The sequence below is a fragment of the Rhinatrema bivittatum genome, chromosome 7, assembly GCF_901001135.1.
Source record: "Rhinatrema bivittatum chromosome 7, aRhiBiv1.1, whole genome shotgun sequence".
Classification (NCBI taxonomy): domain Eukaryota; kingdom Metazoa; phylum Chordata; class Amphibia; order Gymnophiona; family Rhinatrematidae; genus Rhinatrema; species Rhinatrema bivittatum.
The window spans coordinates 122,134,847-122,162,452 of NC_042621.1; the positions used below are offsets into that span (position 1 = coordinate 122,134,847).

The 27,606-nt window shown below is 46.1% G+C and overlaps 1 protein-coding gene across 2 annotated transcripts in view; it reads left to right on the forward strand.

The window, feature by feature from the left end:
- Positions 1 to 27,606, forward strand: part of PALD1 (phosphatase domain containing paladin 1) — a 453,903-nt gene that overhangs the window by 174,919 nt on the left and 251,378 nt on the right. The gene's annotated exons all lie outside the window — the stretch shown is intronic.

The following is a 27,606-nucleotide window of genomic DNA, read 5'->3' on the forward strand; positions in this document are numbered from 1 at the left end:
GCAAGTGCAAGCAAATGAAAACGTGCACTGTGAATGCACGCATGAAGGACCGAGGAGGAACCCAAGAGCCATCTGGAAGCCAAAAACCTCCTGGCCTAGCAGAGAGTGAAGGGGGAGAGAAGCTGAGGATTAAACTCACAATTCAAGATTCTGTGCCCCACATTCAGTCTGTCAGCGGCAGCACTGGTTGGTAGGGCCCATTCCCTGCAGACTTCTAAAAGGAGCTGCGGCTCGAAAGGCAACCGACACAAATTCCCAGGACAGGCAAATGCACCACAGGCATGGCAAAAAAAAAAAAGCCCCAAAACTGTGCTCATCCTACAGGTGGCCACCACGTCTCTCCTCTGACACCTGCTTCCCACCGCAAGGAAGAGGGGCAGCTGCGGGATGGTCAGTGCTACTCTTTGTTGTCCACTATGGCTAAAGTAGGCTCGTGAGGGCAAGATACGAGACATGGGCCTGCAAGACAGAGAAATGGGGAGAGGATGGGGCCGTGAGGGCAGAAATAAGGAAGAGGGTGGCAGAGATGGGGGGGGATAGGGCTATGAGGGCCAAAGAAGGTGTGAAGAGTGGCGTGGGTGCGAGCTCTTGGTGCTGCAGCATAGTTGACGCAGCCTTGTAGGTGAATCTACAAGGTCTATACCAGCAGCAGGCGCGAACATGCCCTGATTGAGCCCTTGGGTTCTTCCGGCCGGCAGGTCTTGGGTGGGTCCCTTAGGTGGGTGAAGAGAACTAGAGTCCAGAGGTACACCGGGGTCGGGGCAGGCGGCTAACAAGAATGGTCAGGTCCAGGCAGCAGGCAATTGTAGTCGGGTCCAAGTGACAGGTCAGGTCCATGCAAGAGGTCAAGATCCAGAGAGTCAGGCCAGGGATTGATGAAGACACTGATTAAGATGGGCAGGAAAAGGCAAGGCTGGATGAGACAAAGCTATTGAGATTAGGTTGGATGAGGCAAGGCTGGACGAAGAAACAGGAATGCAGGGCACAGGAACCAGGAATACCAGGCAACACGCACTGCAAGGCAGAAGACCCGTTGCTGAGGCACTGCTGTTAATCTGAGGCTTCCTTAAGTAGTATGGCCATGTGATGCTATTGAAAGGCGCAGGGTTCAGGTTTCCTGTGTTGGGCCTTTTAAACTTAGGTGTGCGCCTAGAGCGAGAGGTCTGTGAGGAGCAGAAGCATGGCGGGGTCTGGATGCCGCGCTGGCGTCTGAGCCACGCGGCGCAACCCTGGTAGGCTGGGGCGGTGTTCCTGCCACATGTGGATTGAAATGGCATCAGGGGTAAGTGAGACAGCTGGTGGGGCCTTCCCACGAGCCGCACATCGTAACAGAAGAGGTGGGTTTAGCGGAAGGCAGATCGTGAGATGGTGGGAAAGGGAGTGATGAGGGGAAGTGGCTATAAGAGAAAAAGATGGGGGCTGAGAAAGAGGAAGAAAGAAGTGGGTTGGAACACTGAGAAAAGGGAGGAGTGAAAGGGGACTTGGAAGAGGAAATAGGGAGCTTAGTAGACAGACGCTTGAATGAATAAAGAAAAAGGAGATGGAACAAAGGAGGGGTGAAAATATGGAGTAGCAAAGCCCTAGAACAAATATAACATGGAATGAAAAAACGATAGAATGAGAAATAAAAATACTAGAAACAAGAAGAAAAACAAAAAAGCAGAATAAGATAGAGTGGAGAAGAGAATGCTGGGAAGCCAAGAGGATGCAGAGGGTAGAAGGAAAAGAGTAGGAGAGAAAACAAGATCAAGAAATACAGAGGTTTGGGAAAGTGATTTATGAGTCGCATTTTATATTGTAAGTTGAGAGGTTGAGTTAGGTAACGGTTAGTGTCTGATCATAAAAGTCTTTTTAATATTTCTGCTCTGGTGGGTCTTAATTGATTATTTTTTCCTTAAGGTATGATTTCGTACAGGAATGTGGTATAAAATTTCATCACCATGTGATCCTTTATGATCTCATTCAGATGCATTCACTCCCAAACTGTAATTATTTCTTCCGTTTGCCTTTCTCCTATCCTTTATACTTCCAGCTGGGTCGGACCTGAGCCATACTGAAGCTGCGGTGCCGTGGGCCTTCTCTTGCCCTTCTTCGAGGTTTCCCTTCCTTTTCGAACCCTTCTCTCCTGCTTCTATCTAGTTCAGGCATCGCAGTGACCATCCTTTGCCCAGGAGCTCTAGGGGATGGAATCTTTGCCTTTACAGCATCTGAACCGAGAAGCAGGCCAGGTTCCGAAATGAAATCCTGCTCCACAACCGAGCCAGAAATTTAGAAACTTGAGTATGGTTTTGCAAACCTGAAACCTAAAGAAGGCATTTCAGTGTTCAGAAAGTTGGCTGCTTTTAGAATAACATTTTTTCTTGATGGGGAGAGGGACGGGGGTGATGGGACTTGAATGCATTGTATCACCATTTTCATAAATTCAAGGGTAACTCACAAATCTCAATGATCAAAATCACAAAAGTTCCCCATGTGTCCGCTAGCCTTGGCTTTTGCTTCCCTAGTCAGGACCCCCCTAAAACCCCATGCAGTACACTTACTTCCATGTGCTGTTCCTTGAGCTGCCTAGCTGAGAAATGATTACCAAAAAAAGCCCTTTTCTTTAAACCTGTGAAACACCGTAAAAGCGTTTGTTCGCTGAAAACACATTTTCACTATAAAATGTAACGTGCTTTTAGTGTTCATCTTGAAAATGGTATTTTATAGAGTCATTCGCAGCGAGCATCTGGTGCGCTCAGGATGCTAGCAGTGTGGGGTTCGGTGACCACATCCCGAAGCTTCCAGTCCCTAGAATGCTTGTAAATTGAAATTCGGGAATTGTGACTACCTCGTACCAAGACAGAGGGGGAAACATTTGGATACGCTGCCATGGGAGAGATGTGTGCATGAAGCATAACTTTATTTGGCTTAAACTTTGCTTGGAAGCTCTCTGTAATGATCTGGTAAATAAATATTGCATAGTGCTGCGCTGTCAAGAGTCTCATACTGCTACAGACCCCTTTTACATAACAAACTAAAATCTTTCCCTTCGTCCCTCCTGTGCAAAATGTTTTACAGCAATCAACTTTTTGCTGTAAAAAAACAAAAACAACCTACAACAAACACCATGAATTCCCTCCGTTATGAAGGGAAGCAATATATTAATAAAACGTATTCAGGCAGCAGGGTGGCTCTTCCGTCAGTGCCAGTCTGCTTTGGTTGCCAGCTCCAATTCCTTGACAAGTGTGTAAGGTAAGCGCTCTTGTCCCGGCTGTTATGGTTTTAGGGGAAGTTGCTTAATTAATGAAAAGGAATATCCTGATATACTGCACTGTGCCTTGGAAATCCCCTTTTCTGTACAGTCAACAATTCCACTGATAAGCAGCGTCAACACGTAGTGGGGGCCGCTGGCAGTGCCGTTCCCAGTCATAGACCTTCAGCACCTGAAGGAAGGATACAGGATCGGCAGGTGAGGATGAGTTACAGAAGCATAAAAGTGATCGCACATACCTCTCTCCTTCTTGCCCCTTCTGACCCCTGATTCATCCTCGTCTCACTTGCTCGCTAGCAAATTTGACAACTCGTGCACCTGTCGTGATAACTGAGGAGGAGAAGGGTTCCTTGTGCATAGTGAAAGCCAAAAAACTAAAGTCAGTGTTAAGAAGACAAGAATAAACCTTCACAGGCACAAAAGACAACACATCACAGGAAAAGGGAAGGCGATGACTTTTGTTAGGGGTGCGATGTTTTTTTTTTCTCCCAGGCCAGATCACTGCATCGGCGACCATGTGCTGAGGATACTCAAAGGGAGCTTGAAAACTACCCCAGAATGCAGGACATTTGAAAACAAAGTAATCAGATTCATTGAAAGAATCCCAAAGGGGCTCAATAGGGACGTTGGTCTCCTCACCCATGATCTACTCCCAGGGAAATTCTGCGTAAGCTGAATCTGCACAGAATTCTCCTCCCAAACAGAATTTTAAATCCTCCTGCTGAAATTGATGCGGTGATCAGAAGGATGCAGCAAATAGCATAGAGCCAGAAGAAAGTGGAGGAAGAGACGGCAGCAGCTACAGCCCTCATGGGCTGAACAAAGGAGGAGGAGGATGATGTGGAGGTTTTTTTGGCTTCTGCAGTCTGGAAGAAGGAGGAGGCTCTGACCCCCATGGACTTGGAAGATGGTGGCAGCTTTGGCTGCATCGGCCTGCATGATCCTGGATGGAGGAGGTAGCTTCGCTTGCCTGGGAGAGGATAATATCCGTGGCAATTTTGTCTTGTCCGGGAAGGAAATATGTAGGGATAACCTGGAAACAAGAGATGCAGTTTCAGAGGTTGAGATGGTTAGAGGTTGGTGGGGGTTGAACCTGATTGGGAGGGAAGAAGGGAGGTGTTTAGAGGAGAGGTGGGAGACAGTGGTGGTGGGGTCAGGCCTGGAGCACGGAGGGGGAGAGAGTGGTGGGGTCAAGCCTGGGAGGAGGAGAAGAGCGGTACTGTCAGGCCTATGGGTGGAGGGAGGAGGGAGAGAGCGGTTAGTTTGAATCTGTGAAGTGGAGGAGGGAATGATTGGTTTGGGTGTCTGTGGGGCAGGGGAGAGAGCAGTGGGGTTGAATCTGGAGCAGGGGAGAGAACGGTAGGATCAAGCTTAGGGGCAAGGGAGAGAGGGAGGGGCTGGGCCCTGTGGTATATTATTACTATACTCCTAGGAGAATTCTGCACAAAAAACCCAATTAAAAAGCCTGCATCTTAGAGTAATAACCTTTTTTTTCTGTATTTCGTTTTACATGAATTATTAATCAAAGATGGTGATTATGTTGAATTTTGACAAAGTTTGCAGAATGGTTTGAGATACTTTTGCACAGACTCCCTCCAGGAAAATTTACCAGACATAGTCCCTCTATAGCTGTAAATTGTGTTGTTCATCTGTTTCAGATTTCATACCCCGCAGCAAACACATGATGCACCCTTCCTCCCAGGCTTATATTTTATAACTCTGAAAAGAGAGACCACCCCATCTCCAATGCAGTGCAACCTGTAATTTACCTCTGTATTTGGGCGGCAACATCCAAAGCTCATGCTGCACAGACCTGAAGAAGGCAGCACTGCTCTGGAAAGCAAGTCTCAAAATGTATTGTTAGTCCCAGCGACAAAAGGTCTCACCTACAAGTTTTTGGCCTTTATGTCTATGTATGCAAGAATTTTCGAATGGCAGTCAATCCACTTGTGATGACCTGCAAGATTGCTCCCCGCCCCCTTTTCCTGTGCTTTCCATGGCTTGCTCACTGCTGCCAGAGGCCCGACCACCTCACCCTTTATACAGGAGGGAGGTCATGCTGCTAGCTGTATTAGTGAGGTCTGCGCAAGAGTTCATTTTTGGAACGTGAGACACACAGGCTGGCTGGAAGAGGCAAAATGACGAACCCCAGTTCACTTGGGCCACTTGTGCCCCGCTGGGCTTACCCCTCACTGTCCCCGTCCCCCCCCATTCTGCTCCTGTCTCACAACTCACCCCTCCTCCCACCTCCTCTCCATGCAAGGTGGAAGAGGTTACGGGGAGGGGGAATCCCGAGGAGAAGTGAGCACATCCTTAGTGGGCACTTCGGCTGCTGGACTTTTCTTTCCATCAGCCTCACAAAGGAATTGACAGCGACAAGGAAGAGGCAGCCTAAGTTAGTGCCTTTGTACCCTGCCTGCTGTTATCTGCTGGGATTCCAACCTTGCTGTTGCGCTAGAGAAGGGGGTATTATATATAGAACTAGTACTTAAGCCCGTCCAAGGACTGGGCAATCTGGCTATCTTGCCCTCCTATTTTCTTTTCTCCCTAGCTTTTATCTCCTCCACTTCCCTGCAGCTTCCTGTCACCTTCCTCCTCTTTCCTCTCCACATCTGATGTTTCCAATCGGCAGCAGCGGATCCCTGTCCCTTTCACTAGCGGGAGATGGGGGCTCCTGCAAGCACGCAGGTTTCTCTGACCTCAGCCGACAGGAGGTGAGAGCCCCCCTCCCCCCCCCCCATCATGCCAGCCTCTCCAGCATCGCTGCAAGGGTTTCCCTGTCCTTTGCCACTGGGGGATGGGGGCTCCGCTGGCACTCCAGCGCTACCACAGATGTCCGTCGTCTACCACCAGGAGGTGGGGGATCTCAGCCGGCACTCCGGCCTCTCTAGTACTGCTGCAGCTCTCTATCTGTTCTCCGCCGGCAGAGTGTGGGGCCTTTTGGCACTACGGCCTCTTCCTCAACTGCTGCCCCTAGGATTGCTCTCCTCCCTCCTGCTGTCAATCATGGCAATTCAGGGGTGGGGCATGTTTCAGGGGGCAGGGAGTAGAGGAGCTCATTCACCAATCACAGCAATGCAGGGTTGGAGAACTTTTCAAGAGGGGGAGAGCAGAAGTGCTCATTTGCATATCAGCAATACGGGTGCAGGGTAAATTCCCTCTTTATTATAGTTAGAATTATAACTTATTTTTTGCTCTGTGCATTGATGCCTTCATTTCTAATTCAACAGGAACCAATTTAATTGTAATTATTAGCAAATATGCATTTTCTCTGTGAAATATACATCCAGTGTTTCCGACAGATGTGAACAATTTTGCAGTGTCTGTTGGCATGTTCACAGCTGGATAGAAATCTAGCGCATGCAGCTGTGGATGGATGGCATTAGCATACAGTGTCATATGCCCCTCCAGGGAGATGAGAATGCTTTTAAGAATTTCTTTTTTCAGTCAACGCACAATTAAGCTGTGGAATTTGTTGCCAGAGGATGTGGTCAAGGTTAATGGCATAGCTGGGTTTCAGAACGGTGTGGACAGGTTCATTAACAATGATTAGCTAGGCAGACAGGATCCACCGCCTCTGAGAGCGAGCTACAAACAGAGAAGAGATCTCAAGTGACTCATATTGTCCACTGTCTGAGGCAGAAGGCTAGTCTCAATGGCCCATTGGTCTGACCCAGCATGACACCTCATTATGTTCAGTCAAGTCAGGCTAAGGACAATGCTACCTGAATATGCAAGTGATTGACAGGTTACATGACAATGGTGGTGTGGAAAGAGAAAGGAGACAGCAGGATTATGGCTGGTAGTGGATGAGAAAACCCATGTCCCTGTTAAATCCTTTTATGTTTATTTTGAAGTGTATGTCTCATGTTCCTTGAATTTCCCTTAGAAATGTTCCCCCATGGAGGTATTGCTTTGGACTTCCTTATGATGTGTTATCTTGTGTCTGTGTAGGTCTATTTTTGTCTTCAGCTTCTGACCTGTTTAGCATTCCTCTTTATATTCCCTGCATTGAAAATGTGTGCTACATTAGAGGAGGAGGAGCATGAATAGGGAACAAACTGAAAGCTTATTGCGTATAGAGGTGTTTTGTGTGATGGTTATGAATGCCGTCCCTTGAGAGATGGCATCTTTTGTGTGCAGTTTTGGCCTTTGTGCTGCACTTGTCTTATGTGACTGAATAACGCTGCACAGTGCTGGGAGAAAAAGGGCACTCTCCTGTGCGCGCGATTCAGTAAATTAATTTATTTAAATTAGGGCCCGCGGTAAAAAGAGGCGCTAGGGACACTAGCGCGTCCCTAGTGCCTCTTTTTGGACAGAAGCAGCGGCTTTCAGCGAGTTTGACAGCTGACGCTCAATTTTGCCGGTGTCAGTTCTCAAACCTGCTGACAGCCACAGGTTCGGAAACCGGACACCGGCAAAATTGAGCGTCCGGTTTTCAAGCCACGGGCCCATTTTAATTTTTTTTTTTTTTTAATTTTTAACTATTTTGTAACTTTTGGGACCTCCGACTTAATATCATCATGATATTAAGTCGGAGGGTGTACAGAAAAGCAGTTTTTACTTCTGTACACTTTCCCGGTGCCAAGAGAAATTAACGCCTACCTTTGGGTAGGTGCTAATTTCTGAAAGTAAAATGTGCGGCTTGGCTGCACATTTTACTTTCTGAATCGCGTGGGCATAACTAATAGGGTCATCAACATGCATTTGCATGTTGCGGGCGCTATTAGTTTTGGGGGGGTTGGATGCGTGTTTTCGGCGCTCTATTACCCCTTACTGATTAAGGGGTAAAGTTAGCGCGTCGAAAACGTGCGTCCAAATGCTGTATCGGCCTGCATATCCACCAGTGTCTCCAGAGGCAGCTGTAAGTGTTTATGGTAGATGACTGTTACAGAGAGGGGAGAGAAGAAAACCCTGCCTATTGGTTTCAATTTGATGCAAAGACTTTTCATTAGCGATCAGAGAAGACACTGGGTGTCATTACGCCATGATCCCTTTCATTGCAACACGTAAAAGACAAACACTGGGCATAATTACATTGTCTCCATCACTGTATCTGTAAACAGGCAGATGCTGGGTATCTGTCCACTGTGAGCACCATCACTGCAGTTGGAGAAAGATGTTCACCCACAAGAAGAATACCACCCCCACTGACCATACACACTCGCCATTTACAAAGCCCACTCCTCAAAATGTACCTCATGCCACATCTGGCCCCCAACCTCCTCCTCCTCAGTCATCAATCACAGGCCAAGACAGATACTCTCCACACTACAATCCTATACCACGAAGATAAATGAGAACCCACTTACTCATTACCCTCCCTCAAAGAAAAAAGCTAAATACATGGCAGATGTGAACAGCAGGCCAAATGCCTCTCACAAGATAATACTCCTGAAAATCCACTGTATCCACAAAAAACTGGACCAACTACCTGACTTACTCAAAGGTGAATCTGCCAACATCATGTGCCTTTCATTTTCTCCGGATCTGCATTCAAGGCTTTACCTGTTCCAGACACTATGTAGAAACAAATGAGGATTTGAGGTTGCAATCGTTTCTAGGGAAACACAAAGTCTGACCCACTCTGCTATACAAGAGATCAAGGGAGTCAAACCCATCCTCCTGTAGGCCAGTGCCCACCCCAAATGGGAGATGATTTTAGTATACTACCTACCATCAGACACAAATGATGACCTGTAAGACCGCCTAACTTTAATATTGGAAATAACAATGAGCATCTTAGGACTCTGATCCTGGAGGAATTGAACATTCTTTGGATAAGCCACACCTGGACCCTGCATTTGATTTTCCAAGCTCAGTAGATGCCACAGGCCTAACCCAGTTGGTTGACAAACTAACCCATGCTGCAGGCTGTTTGCTAGACATGGTCCTTGCACCACACCAGTTGCTGAAAAGCTATCATTTGAGAACAAATAGACCATCCAGATCTCCTGGTCAGACCACCACTTGATATTTGTCCTTTCCCATCTCAGAAGCCTAGAAAAGCAATAACTACAAAACTGGTGAGGCCAACTGCACCTCTAAATCCAGAGACCCTATTACACAAGACCTTCCAGAAAATGGATAGCCTACTTTCCATCACAGTTAATGTTCTAGTTGATACCTGGAACACAAAACTCAAAACAGCCATAAATGCGATTGCCCCAGTGAAAGTGTGCTGTATCAAAAACCCCAAACCTATTCCCTGGTACACACCAGAATTGAAAAAACTAAAGCAAATTGATAGAAGGCTTGAACAGAAATAATGGAAATCAACATCACAATTGATAAGATTGACTGCAGGGGTCACCACATAATCTACTGCAACACCATTACCAAAACAAAGAAAGCTTATTTCATAAAAACAATTGACTAGGCAAAATAATTTTCTCAAAGAACTTTTCTTAACAGTGAATACTCTCCTAGGATCCACTCCTTTTCTATCTCCTCTCCTCCCCACAGACTCAATGCTACAAACTTGCAAAAATCTTTACGGATAAAATTACATGCATCCCGAACAGAGCTAGGTATAGGTAACTTACCACAGGCACACTAAACCCCCACCCTCTCCCACCCTCTCCCACTCTCACTAACTTTCACCTGCTAGGAGACGAAGAGATTGACATTTTCCTCAGTGACCTCAAAATCAGAACATACCAGGAAGACCCTTGCCCCTCCTGGATAATCAATCAAGCCAAGATGGAACTGCTTGATTGTCTCCAGCCTATCATCAAACCATCATTGGCAGAGGGCCACCTATCAGATTGTTTAAACAAAAAAAAGCAAATGTGAGACCTACACTAAAGAAACCCAAATTGTCCATTCTCAAAACTTCCATTCTTAAGCAAGACCATCAAAAAGGCTATGCTTCTACGGCTGAGTGCCACCTGACCACAACAGCCTGGACCCATTCCAGTCTGGTTTCAGTTCTCACTGCAACACAGAAACTGTCCTAGGAAACCTGTTCGATGAACTACAACTCTCATTTAGAATGTGGACAATCTGTCTCAGCAGCATTCAATACTATTGACCAAGAAATCCTAATCATAGAAACATGACAGCAGAAAAAGACCATACAGTCTGTCTAGTCTGCTCTATAATCCTTACTTCTCCTGCACAGATCTCCTGTGCTTGTCCCATGGTTTCCTGAATTCAGATATTGTCCCTGCGTCTTCCTTCTCCCCTGGGAGGCTGTTCCTTGCATCCACCTCCCTTTCTGTAAAGGAAATGTCCTTATATTTCTCCTGAGTCTGTCCCCTTTCACACCCTCATCATATGAGCCCTTATTCCAGAACCTCTCCTCCGTTGAAGGAGACCCATCTCCAATGCATTGTTACCTTGGGGGGTCTTTAAATGTCTATCTTATCTTTCCTATTTTGTCTTTCCTCTAATGTATACTCGTTTAGATCTTCAAGTCTGTTCCCATATGCTTTACAAGGAAGACAATTAACCATTCTGGTAGCCACCCTCTGGACCGGCTCAGTCCTGTTTATATTTTTTTTGAAGGTGCGGTCTCCGGAACTGCACACAGTATTCCAAGTGAGGTCTCAACAGGACCCTATACAAGGGCAATATTACCTCCCTTTTTCTGCTGACCATTCCTCTCCCTAGGCACCCAAGCATCTTTTGTACTTTTGTCGTTACCATCTCCATCAGTTTGGCCACTTTAAAATCATCCGATATAATCACTTGCTTAAAGGACCTAGGATTAGCCAGCCTAGCACCAGCCTGGTTCACATCTTGTCTCCAGAACCACACCCCCTCTGTCCCACTGGGTTCAACAGTATCACATCATCGCCCTCTCTTCTACAGAGAACCACCAAGATCCATCCTATCACCTACCATATTCAACATTTACATGGCCCCAACTGGCAGATTCATCGAGGACACCAGGTTATTTATTACTCCAATGCCAGTGACATCTGGTTGCTGATTCCTCTTGGTTCAAACTCGTAACAAGGCAATTACTAACCTGATCAACTGCCTAGGAAAAATCTCAAACTGGTTGTGAAAATAAACTGAAACTAAACTCACAGAAGATGTAAATCATCCGCATTCAAAGGGACAGCTCTTCTTTTCAGCTCCCGGATCCAGAGCTACACTTGGCTCACTGTCAAAGCTCAGGTTCTAGCAGTATCCAAATCAGCTGCTTTTCAACTGCGCCAACTCCATCACCTCTGTCCATTCTTTGAAGGCCCATGAGATCCTGTGTAATGCCTTGTCTGGAATATGTAACTCACTTTCCACCGGGGTCCCAAGCAAACTAAAAAGGCATCTGCAGCTCATACAAAGTGCCATAACATGAATGGATATAAACACAAGAACATTTGGAAGTCTGGAGTATTGATGTGCAGACATTAAGGAAAAAAACAACAACACAGGACTGCTTCTATGGCCAAGTCCATAAGAGTAGCACGTCAAGCAGCACTGGCTGATACATGGGGGTTACTGCATGGCAGATCCTGCCATGGGAAGCTTGCTGGGCAGAGTGGATGGATCATTGGTCCTTTTCTGCCGTCACCTCGGTTTCTATGTAATTACACTAATTCTAAAAACAGTTCTCTGCCTCCGAACATTACTGTGTCAAGTTTAAAACATTGGTTCCGGCTTACAGAACCCTCAGAGGCTGTGTACCACTTTAGCTCAGTAAGCGCCTGACTCCTTACACACATGCCTGCACTCTCCGCTCACAGCCGCAAGCCCGTCTAGTTGTCCTGGCCCTCTTAGGGTGTATGCTTAGCCGGCTCCAGAAAGATAACCTTCTCAGGATCTGTCTCGCAGTGCTCTATTTTCTAACACGGTGGTAATTTGAGCTGACTGACTATGATCCTGGCACATTACCGCCAGAATTGTATTGTACTCTAATTTATCTTATTGCACTGCCTCTGTGCTGCATGTGGTTATCCTTTTATATTTATTGCACTGTATTTCTGCCTATCACGGACCCCACCTGCTCTAACAGTGAGCCCAGCGCCACACCACTTTCTGCACTATTTTATCTACGTGTTTTACTTCATTCTTATGATAGTCCTGTGAAAACAGTATGGCCTTGCTGGGTTTTGCTCTGCACGGCTCCTGTTCTGTTTCTCTGTTGCTCTTTATTTTCTATTTATTCACTGTTCTGCAAATCCATTGTAGGCCCTAACCTTGCTGGGACACGCTTGTAGCTCCCTCCTCGTGTTCTGATTCAGTGCAAGCTCCCATTGCTCGCCTCCAAGAGCCTTCACTCTGCAGCAACTCACTACCTCTCCCTTTCCTGTCTCTCCCTACCTTCCTCCCCCCCCCCCCCCCCCCCCAATGTCTGGACTCCAGCACTTTCCACCCGACTGTATCATACACCTGGAATAGACTTCTTGATTTGGTGCCTCCCCCTTGCTGTCTGTATGTTTGTGATGAGCTTGTAAGCTCTACTGAGAAGGGACTGTCTCATGATTTTTTGTGCAGGGTTGTGTACATCGAGTAGTGTTACAGAAGTGATCAGTAGTAGTAGTAGTAGTAGTGAGGTGATGCTGTCCTCTGACTGGTATTTCATTCTGTACATAGAGGGGCAGAGGAGTGGTGCATGGTGCGGTATTCCTGCCGGTTTTCTCTAGCTCTTTCTCGTTTTCCTTAACTTTTCTCCCAGTTAGGTTGCAGATTTCAGTGTAGCTGAAGTCTGCTCGTGTTGACCAGCCTGCAGTAGTGCTTGGTGGATGGCGGGGTGGGTTCCCGCATGCTCCCCATGCCGCCTCTCTCCTGTCTGACATGCACTGTCATGCCCTGCTCAGGAGCCCGAAGCAGGCCAGCTGTCTGGGGCTAAAGCCACAGGCCGTGCTCGGCTGAACCTAAGTTGGCCACAAAACCGGCAGGGTCAGCTGTGCTGGGGAGAGGCGTGACGACGCGCCAAATGCTGTGCTGGTTCACAGGCTCTGCCCTGGGGGGTCACCGAGGGACACGGTCTGTATTCATCTGCCTGTCAGTACTCGGAATGTTTGGGTAGGACGCACATCTGTTTTGTTAAAAATTCAGAGAGGAAGACGCTCCATGCCTGTTTGCATATTATAAGCAGTCTCGGAGCTGCACTGAAGTGACTGAGGATGCTTTCCATACTCCTTTCCCTGCCAGTGCCCCTGCATGTTTGCATGCTCAGATTCTGCCATGGTGGCTGCCTCATGCCACCACAAAACAAAGAGAACGCATTTGAATACTCAGGGACAGGAGAGGCGTCTGTGGTTTGTCCTGTCAGCCACATGAGCCCACACCTGTCTAACGACTTTTTATTTATTTACTTATTGAATTTCTATACTGTCAATCTGTATTCAATCATAATGGTTTACAATTATATAAAATAAAACATAGGCCAAATAAAATCTCATAATCATACACAAAATATAAACACCATAAAATATAATAAAATTCTAAAAGAGAGACAAAAGGGAACCTATTGAAATGATAGTGTTTTCCTGGATGTGTTGTTCCCTAACTGAGTTTATTTGTGGGAGAGCATTTCCCTTGTAAATGTGCTCTTTTCTATGATGCTGGCCTGGATTCCCTGTGTTCCCTGCTTTTGGCCAACCTCTTTCCCCACATGGAAATGCAGGCGGCTGGGTTTTGGCTGTTTGTCTGCTTGTGAACTTGTGCTGTGACAATCCTGCTAAAGGCAGGGAATGGAGTAGGCCATTCATCTTCCCAGGGATCAGATGAAAAAAAAAAGCTTTGAGTGGCACAAGTAAAATAGGCTCTGTTACTGCTGCACAGAGTGGAAAAAAACAATCAGTCGACCTCAAATGGAGAACGATGAGAGGTCACCCACAAAAAAGAGAGGTATAAAAGGGATTGTGGTTTTTGCACAGGTGGAAAAGGCAATTAATTCAGTGTTAAGATGTTACAGTGCATTTATTTTAGTTGGTATTTAGAATAACACCCTAAACCAAGGTCCCATGCCAAAGAGTTTAGTGGCTCAGGGGTCGATGCAATAAAAGAGTGTAGAAAACGGCACTCGCATTGAGTGCCCATTTTCCTAATGCGCCCATCCGCCTTTGCTGGGCGCCTAATGCCATATGGTAATGAGGTGCTGTGCTAAAAAGGTCACACTAGGGATACATTATGCGTCCCTCGTGTGTCCTTGGGATTGGGTGCCCAGGCGATGTGGCTTTCTGGGTTAGGAAAACGGACGCTCACTTTATGAGCGTCCGTTGTCCTAACCGGCACCTAGCTATGGGTTAGGAAAACAGACACTGGTAAATTGAGCATCTGTTTCCCTAACTGACCACTGTTAAGATTTTTTTTTTCCACTATGCTGTTTTCTGTGGTTCCTCCTACTTAGTATCACGATGATATTAAGTTGGAGGAACAACAGAAAAGCAGTTCTTTTTGACCGCTTTGTTGAGGCTTGGGGTGCCTCAAAACGTAACGCCAGTTCCTGGGCTGGCGTTAATTTTTGTGGGTTAAAATGTGCGTGTCGGATGCCCATTGATCTTTTGCATTTGGGCTACTACGTAGCTAATAGCTTTATCTACATGGCATTTACATGTGATGAGCTCTGTTAGCTACGCGCTGGTTTGGATGTGCGTTTTGGATGCGGTAATCTCATTATTGCATTGGGAGTTATTCTAGTGCCTCCAAAAAGCACATTCAACTGCGTGTCAAACTATGCGCTAGGCTGAGCGCACTGTATTTCATCGGCCTCTGAGTGGGGATGAGAGGCATAATGAGAGAAAATAACTTGCCAGTGGTCATTTAGGCACTTTGCAATATTCTTAGTGTGCACAGAGCAAGCAGTTGTACATGTGCTGTTTCGTGTTAAGGACTAAGGGTCCATTCCTTTAAACAACTATCCAACTGTTCCCCAGCAGCCGTAACATCTGGTTAATTATCACAAATGACATTGCATAATGCTCGGTTCTGATTGGTTCATATAATGTTTGCTTGACATCACTTTCCGACTCACTGATAATTGGGTTCAGCCTGAGTGAGTTCACTGGTGACATTGTCTACTGGCACCACTAAAAGTTTATATCATGCTGCAAGGTGTATGCAGCACTGCACAGGCACACACGAGAGAGAGGCAGTCCTTGCTCTGCCGAGTTTACAATACAATCAAGACAGACAAGACAAGCATCTGGAGAAACTGGGCTAAAAGAATTGGTCTCAAGGTGGGTGATTAGATGAAGTTTAATTGAAGATAAGAAACATTTTATTTAACTGGGAAAAGCTGTAAGAAGTGACTCATTGGTTTTCCTGGCAGATAGTGAGGAACTGCAGGCAGAGATTTGTGTATTTATTTAAAAGCATAACCTATGCCCTCCAGACAGTGTGGGGCGGGGTTACATTAATAACATTCACACTCATAAAAATAACAGCAACAAATAAAAGAAGACAGAACAATTGTAAGACGATGTCAGTGAGGATAGACGAAAATACCTTGCAGATCCTAACCTGCTAAAAAGGATAGTAACGGTGAGACAGAATATTTAATCAAAAAAACTCAAATGCCTGTTTAGAGAGGAAGGTCTTTAAAGCTCTCTTAAACTCCTTGGCATCTGAGATACCTTATAACAAGATAGGGAGGGACCTTCATAGAAGGGGGGGTCCAGCTGTGGAAAAAGCAGGCTTGTGGAAGGAATGACTGCTAAGTGAAAAGCTTAATCCGTGCCGAATGTTTTGCATGCGTCTGAAACCTTACACACAGGCTACAGTGTTCTTGTCGAGGTCTGCAAGTGTGTCCATCTGCAAGTTACATATTTTGCAAGTTAACAAAATAACATGCACAGAAACGTATGACGCTTCCTTCTTGCACAAATTGCGGTTACCCATAATCCCTTACCACTGGGGCATCTACATTCTTATATGGAACTCACCCTTACCGCATGGAGACCTACACACATGGTCAAAGTGCCTTTGGAAAGGGTAAAAGTGGTAGCTTTATCTCTTAAAAAAAAAAAAAAAAAAGTCACTATTCAAAGGGTTGTGTGGGCAAATTTTGGAGTTACATGCACAAAACCCACGATTTGAATATCTCATTATGGTGACTGCATCCATTTTATATTGCACAACTTGTGAGCAGAATTTATTCAGATCAAAAGGGGAGTCAATGGGCAGAGCTAAACTTTAGACGAGGAGCACACAAATTGAGCTCTGTCTGGCTAAAGCATGAGGCTGGTTGGGAAAAATAGCTGTCCTAATGCTCTCCGGGTGTATTCAGCAGCAGAATTATGCGAGCAGGTCCCGCTGAGCAGCTGGGGGAGGTTACATGCGTAAATTTGCCTGGATTACGTGCACAGCCGCCAGCTTTCCAAGTACCCGCCTCACTGTTTTTCAGAAAAAAATGTATGCATGGTCTGAAAATAAAGGATTTGTTTTGACGGATGTTCTAGTAGATGTTACAGTGAGTGTTATAAAACGGCCACTACACAGTGTAGTCGGGCTTCTTTGTCACGTGATCACCTCTAATCCCCCACTTGGGTCCCAGGAAGAGAAACACCGTGAGTGCTGATCTCAGGGATTCCTCTTTCTGGAGCTCGAGAGGCGCGTGGGCTTGGGAGATAATTGCCTTTACTTTTTTTTGCTACGTGGAAACAGAGACTGAACAGTAAAGCCTCCTTTCACATTGTATTTGCTGAAATTTATTTATTTATTTAACACTTTTTTTATACCGACCTTCATAGTAATAACCATATCGGATCGGTTTACATAAAACAAGGGTATAACTGAAGCAATAAATAAAAGTAATTAACAAGAGAAGTGAATAAGGCAAAGTTACATTTAACAAGGAGTAAAAAACTTGGGAAGCTTAAAAGCTGGAAGAAAGGTAAAGGCAGAAGGTAATTAAAAAAAAACATAATACAAAAAGGAATTTGGGTTAGAGCATAAGAAGCTTTAACCAGTGAGTGCCAGAGTCCTTCGTTTGAATGGTTGGAGGGCCTCAATCTTCTACGTCCAAGTGAGGGAAAAGAAGACTAAGGATTGTCTGGAGGATCATCGAAGGCTTGAGACCAGTGGCGTAGCCACGGGTGGGCCTGGGTGGGCAGGTGCCCACCCAACTTAGACCCAGGCCCACCCAACTGGCACCGGAACTGCAAGGCTGTCGCGGGATCCCATCCCAGCGACAGCGAACAAGAGAACCCACGCCTCGCGCGCCATCACGGCACACACGGCACACATGGGGAAGCGCTGCTGCGGCCGTATGGCCAACCGGTCTTCGGGGGGGGGGGGGGAGAGCGGAAGCGCCGCGCGCAGCTTCCGCTTCCTCCCCCCAATGCAGGAAGATCAGCTGCCTCTCCTGCTGCCACCGGCCTCCTGCTATCTTCGGACCAAACGGCCCGCCGAATTTCCTGTTTGGGGGAGCGGAAGCGCCGCGCACAGCTTCCGCTTTCTCCCCACAAAGCAGGAAGATCAGCTGCCTCTCCTGCTGCCACCGGCCTCCTGCTATCTTCGGGCGTCGGGCCGTACTGCCCGCCGATCTTCCTGCTTGGGGGGGGGAGGGAGGAAGCGGACGTTGTGCGCTGCGCTTCCGCTCCCCCCCCCCCCCCGACAGGAAGTTAAGCATAATTTGGCATTATTTATCAGTAAAAAAACAACTAGTAGACCTGCATGCCTACAGCCCACCCATGTTAACCTTGTGCGCACCCAAAAAATCAATTCTGGCTACGCCACTGCTTGAGACAAAAGCAGGGTTTTCTGGAATGGATGGCAGTCTCTTTCCTCTGCAAGAATTTTTTTAAATCCATAAATCCCCTTTTGAACTGGGGGATTATTATTGAAAGTCACAGTCAACCCTTCTGTTCTAGTTCAGGAGCGATTACGGGTAAGGAAACAAAAGAGAAAAATGTTTTGCCTGTTTATCTGATTTCAGAAGCATGCATAAAGGAAGGCTAACTTACTGTTCATGTACTAAATTCATAGAGCAGAGAGACAGTGGGGTAAGCTGTCCTACACCCACTGCCTGTTTCTCCTAATGAAAACAGCATCTGAACAGTAAGGTATCCAACCAGGAGTTCTGTTTTCTAAAACTGGATAAGAGTTGTTCAGGAATGAATGCGACAGGGGGGATATGAAAGAGGTCTTTAAGATCATGAGAGGTCTTGAACGAGTAGATGTGAATCGGTTATTTACTCTTTCGGATAATAGAAGGACTAGGGGGCATTCCATGAAGTTAGCAAGTAGCACATTTAAGACTAATCGGAGAAAATTCTTTTTCACTCAACACACAATAAAGCTCTGGAATTTGTTGCCAGATGATGTGGTTAGTGCAATTAGTGAGCTGGGTTCAAAAAAGGTTTGGATAAGTTCTTAGAGGAGAAGTCCATTAACGGCTATTAATCAAGTTTACTTAGGGAATAGCCACTGCTATTAATTGCATCAGTACCATGGGATCTTCTTAGTGTTTGGGTAATTGCCAGGTTCTTGTGGCCTGTTTTGGCCTCTGTTGGAAACAGGATGCTGGGCTTGATGGACCCTTGGTCTGACCCAGCATGGCATTTTCTTATGTTCTTATGTTTTTATGTCTGTCACTGTGATGTTATCTATAATCCTTCTTGAAGAAGATAATTTATTACTGAGAAAAAAAAACTTTAGAAGAGGGATCATGGCAAGAGCTTTGCACCAATGTAAAGCCCTTAGAGTGCTGAAAAAAACGGCTGATGTCCTTGGGTGAAGCTGAACCATGAATAAGTTACTGAAAAGTTTTCTTGCAAAGTACCACACAGCTCTTTTGGCCTCACAGGCGACCAGCACTTTGACCGTGACGGAGTTGAAATGCAGCTGAGTTGAGAAACAAATTGGATGTAATCTTACTAGGACTCCTGCTTCATGCAAGGGGATTCCCTTTTGCCAGAGGGTTCTTCCATTGGAAAAGTGAGCGAGGAGTTGCAGCAGTAGCAGCAGCAGCGTGCTCAGTTACATACGATGCAAACCCTGGCACCTCACAAAGCTGGGGACATGCTCAGACACCCGCACCACTTTTATGACTCAGACAAACTCGGACACTCTCCTGTTTACAGATTTACTTATTAAGTTGTTAATAAATGATGAGTGCAGCATCACTAAAGGGAAAGCGTTGGCAAAAACTCTTTTCACAGTTTGAGCACCTCATTGGCTATACTGGATTACACTTTTACTTTCCATACTTCCAATAAGAACATGCCATACTGGGTCAGACCAAGGGTCCATCAAGCCCAGCATTCTGTTTCCAACAGTGGCCAATCCAGGCCACAAGAACCTGGAAAGTACCCGAAAACTAAGTCTATTCCATGTTACTGTTGCTAGTAATAGCAGTGGCTATTTTCTAAGTCAACTTAATTAATAGCAGGTAATGGGCTTCTCCTCCAAGAACTTATCCAATCCTTTTTTAAACACAGCTATACTAACTGCACTAACCACATCCTCCGGCAACAAATTCCAGAGTTTGTGCATTGAGGGGTAGATTTTCAGACGAGCGCGAACAGCCTACTTTTGTTTGCGCTCCAGGCGCAAACAAAAGTACGCTGGATTTTAGTAGATACGCGCGTAGTCGCGCGTATCTACTAAAATCCTGGATCGGCGCGCGCAAGGCTATCGATTTTGTATAGCCTGCGCGCGCCGAGCCGCGCTGCCTCCCCCCGTTCCCTCCAAGGCCGCTCCGAAATCGGAGCGGCCTCGGAGGGAACTTTCCTTTGCCCTCCCCTCACCTTACCCTCCCTTCCCCTACCTAACCCACCCACCCGGCCCTGTCTACCCCCCCCCCCTTACCGTTGTCGGGGGATTTACGCCTCCCGGAGGGAGACGTAAATCCCCGCGCGCCAGCGGGCCTGCTGCGCGCCGGGCCGCGACCTGGGGGCGGGTACGGAGGGCGCGGCCACGCCCCCGGGCCGTAGCCACGCCCCGTACCCGCCCCCAAAACGCGGCCGACACGCCCCCGAAACGCCGCGTCGACCGGGCCCGCCCCCCGACACGCCCCCGACACGCCCCCCTCCGAGAACCCCGGGACTTACGCGAGTCCCGGGGCTCTGCGCGCGCCGGGAGGCCTATGTAAAATAGGCTTCCCGGCGCGCAGGGCCCTGCTCGCCTAAATCCGCCCGGTTTTGGGCGGATTTAGGCGAGCAGGGCTCTGAAAATCTACCCCTGAGTGAAAAAGAACTTTATCCAATTAGTTTTAAATGAGCCACATGCTAAGTTCCTGGAGTGCCCCCTAGTCTTTCTATTATCCGAAAGAGTAAATAACCAATTCACATCTACCCGTTCTAGACCTCTCATGATTTTAAACACCTCTATCATATCCCCCCTCAGCCGTCTCTTCTCTAAGCTGAAAAATCCTAGCCTCTTTAGTCTTTCCTTATAGGGGAGCTGTTCCATTCCCTTTATCATTTTGGTCACCCTTCTCTGCACCTTCTCCATCGCAATTATATCTTTTTTGAGATGCGGCGACCAGAATTTTACACAGTATTCAAGGTGCGGTCTCACCATGGAGCAATATAGAGGCATTATGACATTTTCCGTTTTATTCACCATTCCCTTTCTAATAATTCAAAACATTCTGTTTACTTTTTTGACTGCCACAGCACACTGAACCGACGATTTAAATGTGTTATCCTCTATGGCGCCTAGATCTCTTTCTTGGGTGGTAGCACCTAATATGGAACCTAACATTGTGTAACTATAGCATGGGTTATTTTTCCCTATATGCATCACCTTGCACTTATCCACATTAAATTTCATCAGCCATTTCGATGCCATCCGGTCCAGGTGATTTACTACTCTTCAGTTTATCAATCAGGTTTATCACATCTTCTAGGTTCACCGTGATTTGGTTCAGTCTATCTGAATCATTACCCATGAAAACCTTCTCAGTACAGGTACCTCCCCAACATCCTCTTCAGTAAACACCGAAGCAAAGAAATCATTTAATCTTTCTGCGATGGCCTTATCTTCTCTAAGTGCCCCTTTATCCCCTCGATCATCTAACGGTCCAACTGACTCCCTCACAGGCTTTCTGCTTCGGATATATTTAAAATGTTTTTGCCTCTACGGCCAACTTCTTTTCAAATTCTCTCTTAGCCTGTCTTATCAATGTCTTACATTTAACTTGCCAACGTTTATGCATTATCCTATTTTCTTCTGTTGGATCCTTCTTCAATTTTTGAATGAAGATCTTTTGGCTAAATTAGCTTTTTCACCTCCCCTTTTAACCATGCCAGTAATCATTTTGCCTTCTTTCCACCTTTCTTAATGTGTGGAATACATCTGGACTATGCTTCTAGGATGGTATTTTTTTAATAATGACCACGCCTCTTGCATACTTTTTACCTTTGTAGCTGCTCCTTTCAGTTTTTTTCTAACTATTTTTCTCATTTTATCAAAATTTCCCTTTTGAAAGTTTAGCACGAAAGCCATGGATTTGCTTACTGACCCCCTTCCAGTCATTAATTCAAATTTGGTCATATTATGATCACTATTGCCAAGCGGCCCTACCACCGTTACCTCTCTCATCAAATCCTGTGCTCCTCTGAGAATTAGATCTAAAGTTGCTCCCTCTCTTGTCGGTTCCTGAACCAATTGCTCCATGAAAATGTCATTTATTCCATCCAGGAACTTTATATCTCTAGCATGTACCGATGCTACATTTACCCAGTCAATATTGGGGCAATTGAAGTCTCCCATTATTACTACACTGCCAATTTGGTTAGCTTCCCTAATTTCTCTTGGCATTTCACTGTCAGTCTCACCATCTTGACCAGGTGGACGGTAGTATACTCCTATCACTATAGTCTTCCCTGACACACAAGGGATTTCTATCCATAAAGATTCAATTGAGCATTTATTCTCATGCGGGATGTTTATCCTGTTGGACTCTATGCCATCCCAGACAATATGCACCACACCGCCTCCTGGTGCTCCCCTCTGTCATTGCGATATAATTTGTACCCCGGAATAGCACTGTCCCATTGGTTGTCCTCCTTCCACCATGTCTCTGAGATGCCAATTAAGTCTATGTCATCATTCACTGCTATACATTCTAATTCTCCCATCTTACTTCTTAGACTTCTGGCATTAGTATACAAACATGTTTTTTGTTTGTATTTTCATTCTGCTTTTTAATCGATAAGGATAAGTTAGAAGTTTTTAGCTCAGGTGAGTTTTTAGTTACAGGCACTTGGACTACTTTTCCTATTATTGGAACCTCACTGTCGGGATGCCCTAATTCTAATGCATTATTAGTATCCTTTGAAGATACCTCTCTCTGAACCATACGCTGCTGAGCGCTGCTGAGAGACTGTCCCCTTTGTTCTAGTTTAAAAGCTGCTCTATCTCCTTTTTAATGGTTAGTGCCAGCAGCCTGGTTCCATCCTGGTTAAGGTGGAGCCCATCCCTTCGGAAGAGACTCCCCCTTCCCCAAAAGGTTCCCCAGTTCCTAACAAAACTGAATCCCTCTTCCTTGCACCATCGTCTCATCCACGCATTGAGACTCTGGAGCTCTGCCTGCCTCTGGTGACCTGCGCGTGGAACAGGGAGCATTTCAGAGAATGCTACCCTGGAGGTTCTGGATTTAAGCTTTCTACCCTAGAGCCTAAATTTGGCTTCCAGAACTTCCCTCCCACATTTTCCTATGTCATTGGTGCCCACGTGTACCATGACAGCGGCTTCTCCTCAGCACTGTCTAAAATCCTATCTAGGTGACGCGTGAGGTCCGCCACCTTCGCACCAGGTAGGCATGTTACCAGGCGATCCTCAAGCCCACCAGCCACCCAGCTGTCTACATTCCTAATAATCAAAGCACTATCTATGACTGCCAACCTAACCCTTCCCTCTTGGGCAGTAGACCTTGGGGAGATAACCTCGGTGCAAAAGGACAATGCATCACCTGGAGAGCAGGTCCTTGCTACAGGATCCTTTCCTGCTACACCTGGTTGGTGCTCTCCAATCATGAGACCTTCTTCCTCCAAGGCAGCACCAGGGCTGCCAGTCTGAAGTTGGGACTTGGCTACTATGTCCCTGAAGGTCTCATCTGTAATCCTCTCTGTCTGCCTCAGCTCCTCCAGGTCTGCCACTCTAGCCTCCAGAGATTGGACTCGTTCTCTGAGAGACAGGAGCTCTTTGCATCGCAAGCACATGTACAACTTCTCACCGGTGGGTAAAAAATCATACATGTGACACTCGATGCAAAAACTGGGAAGCCCCCCTCTTGCTGCTGGACTGCTGCCTTCATCTCAAATTTGTTCAGTTCCTACTTAAGTTTTAGGTTGCTATGGGAGTAGGAATGTGTCTAATTAACATCCTTTAAATTTATTAGTGAATTCACTATATGTCTAGTAGTGGCCTACAGGGGAATGATCAAACTCTCAATAAGGGTTTTTTTGTTGTTTTTTTTTAAAGTGGCACCTGCCTATAAATTAAAGCAGCGCTTCTCAACTGGTGTGTCGCAACACACCAGTGTGTCGCCAAGCACCAGCAGGTGTGTCGCGTGCTCCCGGTTTCTCCTGCTGCTCTTCCTTCCCTGCTGCTGTTGCCGCCGGGCTACGCACGTTCAAGCCCAATGGAAACGGCAGCGTTGTTAGAGGAAGCTGTGGCACCCGCGGCTGGCCTTTTCTTCTTCCTGCGCCTGTCCTGGAACAGGAAGTGATACCCAGTGCAGTGAGCGGGAAGGAGAAAGAGCCGTGCCGCGTGGAAAAGTAGTGGGGATGGCGCAGCAGTATCTTCCCCCGAACAGTAGTGTGGCCCGGAGCAATCGAAGCAGCCAGCAATCGGCAATGGAGACAGCAGTATAAGCCTTCCGTGGCCGATGGGATTCTTCTTTCTTGGCCTGCAGGGGCTGGAGGAGGCTGCTGCAGCTACCATTTGTGCTTGGGGAAGGAGGAAGTGAGTGAGAGAGAAAGAAGACAGCCAGCCTGTAAGTGAGAGAATGTTTATTTGATTGAGAGCATGTATTTGATTGAGAGCATGTGTGTAAGTGTGTGAGAGAGAGCATGTGTGTGATTGAGAGAAACTGGTCAGAGGTGATGTGTGTATATGTGAGAGACAATAAAAGTGACTGGTCAGGGAGGTGACTGGAGTGTGTGTGAGAGAGTGAGAGATTGGTCAGGGAGGTGACTGATGTGTGTGTGTGAGAGAGAAAAAGCATGGAAGTGAGAAATCTGGATATGTGAGAAAGCATGGGACTAAGAAGCCTGTATGTGTGAGAGAGAGCATGGGAGTGGGAAGCCTGTGTGTGCGTGCATGCATGAGAGAGAGACTGGTTGGTAAGGTGACGGTGTGTGAGAGAGAGAGACTGGGGTGTGTGTATGTGAAAGCAAGTGATTAAGGGAATGAGAAGCCTGTGCATGCGGAGAGAGTGAGCATGGGAGTGAGAAACCTGGGTGTGTGGGTGACACAGTATGGGAGTGAGAAGACCGTATATGTAAGACAGAACATGGGAGTGGGAAGCCTGTGTGTGTGTATGGCATGAGAGAAACTGTTCAGGAAGGTGACTGGTGTGTGTGTCAAAGACTGGTTGGGAGATGATTGGTGTGTGAGAGACAGAAACTGGTCATGGGGTGTGACTGGTATGGTGTGTGTGTGAGAGACAGAGACTGGTCATGGGCCCTAAGGAAGAAGACTATGTGTATAGAGCTTAGCCACTACTGCTGCTTCTGGTGTGTTCTAAGGCCTGCATGGAAGAGGACAGGAGTAGGAGAGCTGCTGGAGGGGGTAAGTAAAGGTGGCTTTTTAAGTTATCTTTCATGATTGACTGCCATTTTAATTATTTAATATTATGTGATGTGTCTGCTTTTTTGAAATTTTTTATTGGTGTTTGGAGAATTTTTAATAGTTTTTAATTGTTGGATGTTATTCTGTTCATAGCTGTTTTGAAACATTTATTCTGCTTATTAGTATAGTTTTACAGTTATTTCTGTGTGGGAATCTATAGCTGATTGCTAGTTGTTTTCCTAATAGGAGGTGTATTGCTGTTTAGGGCCAGATTTAATATTTGTAGTGTTGCCTTTTCATATGTAGGGTTGTTACTGTTTGAGTGCATTCCATAATACAGGTGAAACTGTGTGCGGATTAGTTTATGTGCATTACTACAGATCCTGGGAGTATGTTAGGTTGGTTCTGTGTGTGTTACTGAGGTGAGATATTTTACTAACATGTAAGTGTTTGTATCAGACTTATTTGTTGTGTTTTCTCAAGAGGACATGCATTGGTGGTAAACTGCTGTCTTTTCATAAGTAAGGCTATTGAGCCTGGTAGTAGAAGGAGTTTGAGTTGCTGTTACTGAGATGACACCAGAACCAGAATATCTTTTTTGTAGGGTGAGTTGTATGGGGAATGTCGTAATTCTGCTTTACATCCATTATTGTGGGTCGGGGGGGTTCCCGTGGATGCAAACTGTACTTTTACATCTAGCCCCATGACGATCCTGGGTTCAGTGTGTCATGCATGTGAGAACCATCTGTCAGGTATGTCCCGACAGAAAAAAGGTTGAGAACCACTGAATTAAAGGATGAGCTAGGGGTGGGTGGGTGAGGGGTGGGAGGGTTGGAAAATACAACAGTCTAACTTCAGTTAGTCAGCCAGATTGACTCACTGCTCTCTTGATTGATTTGGTTTGATTAGATACCAACATTTATTAATCTACCTCAACACCTTTCCAAGTTGAGTAACTGAACTGAACTTTTCAACCTTTTTATTAGGTATACACTGCTCCTAGCTTATTTCTAGCTTCTGGCTACTTTTTTGTTGTTGTTGTTTTTAATATACAAACACTCTAACTTCTGCTTACTAGCTGCCTTACATACTATTAAAAATAAACACACTAACTACTGCTTACTAGCTGCTTTACTGACTATTTAAAAATACAAACTGTCTAACGTCCGTTTATTCGCTGCCTTACTGACTATTAAAAGCACAAACACACTAAATTATATTCCCAAATAGTTAACTTTGCCCCAATACTTTAAAAAAAAGACAATGTCCCAAGCAAAAACTTACTGATTCCTTTCAGCCACCAGCAAGGTGATCCTCTCCTCTCAGTACTCCCATTCCTTGTTCAATGAGGCTTTTGATATATCAGGCTAACGTCATTCTAATCCTGAGTTTTACTTGGGAATGTAATTATTTTTCACTCTTTTTGTTCTGTTTCATTTCTGTTTTGTGTTTGTATTGTTTGTATTATTTTTATTGTTATGTATGTTATGCTGTTCTCCGCACCAAAACTCTGGAGGATATGGGTTAAAAATATTTTAAATAAATAAGTATGGGATCTTAATGTTCATCTACCCATGAGGATACAGAACCATTGAGGAAGAGCATAAAAGCTGACTTGGATGAGAAGTGATATCCTACAGGCACTCACGCTCTTTGATGGGATACATCCTTGGCAGTGTGGATGGGTAATTGGTCTTTCTCTGCCCTCTGTTCATGAGTTGCCTGGAGAGAACTTTGAGGTGAAATCTTCTTAAGAAGAATCCCCTTCACAGGGCCCTGCTTATGATTCTTGTAACCTGAATGATGCATTTTGGTGACAGGGGAAGAGCATTATTGTTGTGGTTTTGAGGTGTTTGAGTGGATTCTTGGGTACTGTGGACAATGACCACGCCCACGGGGAGGAGCCTTGTGGGGAGCCACAGTACTGGGCTAGACTCAGGATGCACAAACACTGAATTTTTATTATACAGCAGATGTAAGCCACCAGAGGTGGCAGTAGTGAGCAGGTCCAGGGACCCTCTGCAGAGAGGACCCGTCTCACCAAGGTGATATAGGAAGATTCCAGTGTAATTTCCCCAGCACGGCAAAGCTGTAGATAAGACAGACTGAGAATTAGATTATTCACTAGATGGTAGCTGTAATGTTGAAGGTTTCCACCAGGCAGAAGTAGATGTTTCCAAGGACCAAGGCAGGGAGAGCAGGCCCTCGAGGAGCGAGGAGCGAGTACCTGATCCCAGTAAGGCACCTGAAAGAAAAGAAATGGCCCCCGAGGAGCAGACCCTTGGGAGGAACATGGTGGAAGGCAACGCCATAGCCTTTCTGGGGACGCCGGAGAGCACGGCTTGCAGACGCGGTGGTGGCCATCTTCCCAAGGCTAGCGGGGAGAGCAGAGAAAAAGGTGAGGCACAAGGGTCGAAGCCATCTGAGATTGACGGACGCAACAATTATAGATGGAAATAATCAGGTATGACTAGAATAGTCAGTTGACAATTTTGTGGAAACTGCTGGCATGTTGTGTTCATGCTTTGGGTGCTATTGTCTCTTCCACTGAGAACGCTCATCATTCATTCACGTATTCATGCCTTGGGTTTCTCAAGAGATGCTGCCGTCTCTTCTCCTGAGACCGTGTCTCAGTCATTGGTACTTTGCTTGCATTCTGGGTGTCTGGCGGATGCCGCTGTCTGCTCCCCTGAGACCCCGCTTGTCAGTCCTTC